This window comes from Heptranchias perlo, chromosome 42 (genome assembly GCF_035084215.1).
Source record: "Heptranchias perlo isolate sHepPer1 chromosome 42, sHepPer1.hap1, whole genome shotgun sequence".
Classification (NCBI taxonomy): domain Eukaryota; kingdom Metazoa; phylum Chordata; class Chondrichthyes; order Hexanchiformes; family Hexanchidae; genus Heptranchias; species Heptranchias perlo.
Genome location: NC_090366.1, coordinates 15186863 through 15192317, shown reverse-complemented (window position 1 = coordinate 15192317; position 5455 = coordinate 15186863).

Sequence of the window (5455 nt, the reverse complement as noted above, 5' to 3'; positions counted from 1 at the left end):
TCCCACTGGGCTCAGGGAAACCCAGCATAAAACTCCCACTGGGCTCAGGGAAACCCAGCATAAAACTCCCACTGGGCTCAGGGAAACCCAGCAGAGAACTCCCACAGGGCTCAGGGAAACCCAGCATAAAACTCCCACTGGGCTCAGGGAAACCCAGCAGAGAACTCCCACAGGGCTCGGGGAAACCCAGCAGAGAACTCCCACTGGGCTCAGGGAAACCCAGCAGAGAACTCCCACAGGGCTCAGGGAAACCCAGCAGAGAACTCCCACTGGGCTCAGGGAAACCCAGCAGAGAACTCCCACAGGGCTCAGGGAAACCCAGCAGAGAACTCCCACTGGGCTCAGGGAAACCCAGCATAAAACTCCCACTGGGCTCAGGGAAACCCAGCAGAGAACTCCCACAGGGCTCGGGGAAACCCAGCAGAGAACTCCCACTGGGCTCGGGGAAACCCAGCAGAGAACTCCCACAGGGCTCAGGGAAACCCAGCAGAGAACTCCCACAGGGCTCGGGGAAACCCAGCAGAGAACTCCCACAGGGCTCAGGGAAACCCAGCAGAGAACTCCCACAGGGCTCAGGGAAACCCAGCATAAAACTCCCACTGGGCTCAGGGAAACCCAGCAGAGAACTCCCACAGGGCTCGGGGAAACCCAGCAGAGAACTCCAGGCACCCGGGCTTAAAGGGTTAAATTAAGCTGGCAGAGACTGGGCTTGTATTCCCTCGAGTGTAGAAGATTAAGGGGTGATCTAATCGAGGTGTTTAAGATGATTAAAGGATTTGATAGGGTCGATAGAGAGAAACTATTTCCTCTGGTGGGGGGAGTCCAGAACAAGGGGGCAGAACCTTAAAATTAGAGCCAGGCCGTTCGGGGTGATGTCGGGAAGCACTTCCTCACACAAAGGGCGGGAGGAAACACTAGACACAAACAATCATCTCCATAATGCTAGATTAGTTCAATATGCGGCAACCTGCTCCAGAATCTTACAGCGCAGAAGGAGGCCGTCCGGCCTGGGAGATCTATCCAATTAGTCCCACTCCCCCCCTGCTCTTTCCCCATCGCCCTGTTAATTTTTCCCCTTCAAGTATTTTATCCAATTCCCTTTTGAAAGTTATTATTGAATCTGCTTCCACCGTCCTTTCAGGCAGCGCATTCCAGATCAGAACAACTCGCTGCGTAAAAACATTCTCCTCATCTCCCCCTCTGGTTCTTTTGCCGATTATCTTAAATCTGTGTCCTCTGGTCACCGACCCTCCTGCCACTGGAAACAGTTTCTCCTTATTTACTCCATCAAAACCCCTTTGTGATTTTGAACACCTCGATTAAATCTCCCCTTAACCTTCTCTGCTCTAAGGAGAACAATCCCAGCTTCTCCAGTCTCTCCAGTGAATTGACATTATTATATTATATGATATCCAGAGAGCTGGTGAACTCTTTTCATGTGGGATCTCAGACAAGTCCCTTCACGTTCCTACTCAATTACTGGAGACAAAGCGTAGGCAGGAAGAGAAACTGTGATGTCAGCTGACATTAAGGAACCAGTCACGTGCTGTAATTGAGGAGTTCTTAAAGGTGCGGGGAGCTCAGTGAGAGTGTTCTCGCAAAAGGTTCCCTCAAAGACCAGAACGTGCACAGGCAAAGGATTCGGAGAGGGCAGAGAGCAGAGATGGAACGGAACAGACCTGGGGTCAGCGAGGGCCAGTGCTGGTTGGAGTTTACAGAGATGAAGAACAAGGCAAGAGGAGAGATGGAGTCCAGAAAGTATCTACAGCGAAGGACAGGTGAGTACAGACAGCAGGGAAGGGAAGGAGAAGGGGGGCAGACAGTGACACGGAGAGACAAGGGGAGAAAGTCGAAAGCGCCAGGCGTAGGCAAGAAGGAGGACACACACGAGACGCACAAACGGACAGAAACTTTCATCCTGAAGCATCGCGAGCCGTTAACCTCGTTACACAGCGCAAGGCGGTCCATGTATCGCACTGAGGCCGTTAATTGTAGCAGGAAGCCTTGCTCTCCCCTCCATCACACTGTGACCCCAATGCAGCAAATGATTGAAAGTATCGTAAACAAAACTAACCCCAAAATGAACCTCCAAGAAATTCCCAGATTCTGCCATCACCTGCCCCCACAGACACCGACACTCACTGGGGTACGGGTCCCACAGACACCGACTCTCACTGGGGTACGGGTCCCACAGACACCGACTCTCACTGGGGTACGGGTCCCACACACACCGACTCTCACTGGGGTACGGGTCCCACAGACACCGACTCTCACTGGGGTACGGGTCCCACAGACACCGACTCTCACTGGGGTACGGGTCCCACACACACCGACTCTCACTGGGGTACGGGTCCCACAGACACCGACTCTCACTGGGGTACGGGTCCCACACACACCGACTCTCACTGGGGTACGGGTCCCACAGACACCGACTCTCACTGGGGTACGGGTCCCCCAGACACCGACTCTCACTGGGGTACGGGTCCCACAGACACCGACTCTCACTGGGGTACGGGTCCCACACACACCGACTCTCACTGGGGTACGGGTCCCACAGACACCGACTCTCACTGGGGTACGGGTCCCACAGACACCGACTCTCACTGGGGTACGGGTCCCACACACACTGACTCTCACTGGGGTACGGGTCCCACACACACCGACTCTCACTGGGGTACGGGTCCCACAGACACCGACTCTCACTGGGGTACGGATGCCGCAAAAAACTGTTGAGGTTGGGGTTCAGTTGAAAATTTCAATACAGGGATGGATAGGTTTTTGTTATTATCGATTACGGAGCCAACGTGGGTAAAGAGGTTGAGGTACAGGTGAACCATAATCTCATTGAATGGTGGAACAGGCTCGAGGGGCTGAATGGCCTACTCCTCTTCCTATGTTCCTATATTCACTGTTATAATGCTCACTGTTCTCGGGCGTCTGACCCTGGCAATCACCTGTCCACATTCTCACAGCCCACCAAAATCACAAGCTCCTTCTCCACCTGTAACTGTGCACGGTCCAGCAGCACTGACAGTCCACCATCATCTTTCAAATCATTTCCCGCAAATCTTACACTGTGCCCAGACTGGACAGAATAAATAATTCTTAACGAGCCAAGTCCCTGCATACCGAGTGTGATGTTGCTTGCCTCCTGCAGTTTAATAATAACTTTCCATAAATATTGTGTGTAATAGATTCATAAAAGTGTCATGTCCAATAACAACTCCCATTTATCCAGTGCCTTTAACGTAGTAAGACATCCCAGGGCGCTTCAGAGGATCGTAAATCAGACAAAATTTGACACCGAGCCACATGAGGACAGGTGACCAAAAGCTTGTTCAAAAAGGGAGGTTTTAAGGAGCGTCTTAAAGGAGGAGAGAGAGGCGGAGAGGTTTAGGGAGGGAATTCCAGAGCTCAGGGCCCAGGCAGCTGAAGGCACGGCCGCCAATGGTGGAGCGATGGGAATCGGGGAATGGGCTAGAGGCCAGAATTGGAGGAACGCAGAGATCTCGGAGGGTTGTAGGGGCTGGAGGAGGTTACAGAGATAGGGAGGGGGGCGAGGGCCATGGAGGGATTTGAACACAAATCCATGATATAAAACTCCTGTAAGAATCGTTCAACCAAAGTGTGGGCCCTCCAGCAGACTCTGCGTTTCCAAGTGACCACTTGAGGATAAATTACACTGTTTTAATATAAAAATATATTTTTGGACTCTCATTCAGATCAAACAGATCTCTAATTCATACTTTGTCATCTCTCAGTCGCCTCCAAGCTGAACTTAGACGGAACAAAGGGAGAAAGTAAAAGCAACAAAAAGAATTGGACGGTCAAAGAACTGCTGAAGTATCACCGGGAAAGAGATCCAAAAACGCAGGTAACTGAGAGTCAGCTCATCCACTGGCCCCTTCTCTCTACCTTAGGGGGCAGAGGGTCCATCTCATGAGATTCTGAACCCTACACTGAGCAGAAAAGACCAGCTTCCAGATTTAACTAATCACAACTTCAAGGGAGCTTTACTCTGTATCTAACCCTGTACCTGCCCCGGGAGTGTTTGACGGGACAGTGTAGAGGGAGCTTTACTCTGTATCTAACCCATGCTGTACCTGTGTGGTGGGACAGTGTAGAGGAGCTTTACACTGTATCTAACCCTGTACCTACCCTGGGAGTGTTTGATGGGACAGTGTAGAGGGAGCTTTACTCTGTATCTAACCCTGTACCTGCCCTGGGAGTGTTTGATGGGACAGTGTAGAGGGAGCTTTACTCTGTATCTAACCTTGTACCTGCCCTGGGAGTGTTTGATGGGACAGTGTAGAGGGAGCTTTACTCTGTATCTAACCCTGTACCTGCCCTGGGAGTGTTTGATGGGACAGTGTAGAGGGAGCTTTACTCTGTATCTAACCCTGTACCTGCCCTGGGAGTGTTTGATGGGACAGTGTAGAGGGAGCTTTACTCTGTATCTAACCCTGTACCTGCCCTGGGAGTGTTTGATGGGACAGTGTAGAGGGAGCTTTACTCTGTATCTAACCCTGTACCTGCCCTGGGAGTGTTTGATGGGACAGTGTAGAGGGAGCTTTACTCTGTATCTAACCCTGTACCTGCCCTGGGAGTGTTTGATGGGACAGTGTAGAGGGAGCTTTACTCTGTATCTAACCCTGTACCTGCCCTGGGAGTGTTTGATGGGACAGTGTAGAGGGAGCTTTACTCTGTATCTAACCTGTACTTTACCCAAACTGTTCTCCATAGCTGATCCCAAGTATTGAACTCCTCATAAAACTTCACTGAGTTAAATTACCAATTGCTGATATATCACTGTCTCTTGTTCTTTTTCCAGGTCTCCTCGATTCTGAAACATGTGCCAGGCTGGGATGAGCTGGAAATAGTGAACGATGTAATTGTGAATGACCTGATATCCGAGTGTTTCCCCACTCCCGAATTACTGCGGAATCAGAATCCTTGCAGCAGGAATACAGAGGGGGGTACGTGTTCCATGAGGCAGAGACGGTTCCAATAACACCATCGAAGACAGGCGTCTGCAATGCCTCTCCCATCCTGAGACCTCAGGTGCAGTGCACACTCTTCAGTTACATACCAACATTCGAAAACCACAGGCAGGGAAAGGCCAGCAGGCCCATCAAACCTACCCCACACTGGAACACTGTGACGAGCGCCTTCTATCCCCCTCCCCTCTCTCCCTCCACAACCCGTGTCATCTCCTGGGACAGGCAAGAAACAGAGGCCCAATAAGGGAATAAATACTCTGGGAAATTCAACCCCAACCCTCTCAGGTGATTGAAACCAGTGGGGGAGATCACACGGACCAAGTGTTATCTATAAAGACACTGACCTGCTACACAATGCAATCTCTGAATCAGAGGGTCCTGGGTTCGAGCCCCCACTCCAGAGACTTGAGCCCGTAATCCTGGCCGACACTCCCAGTGCCAGTACTGAGGGAGCA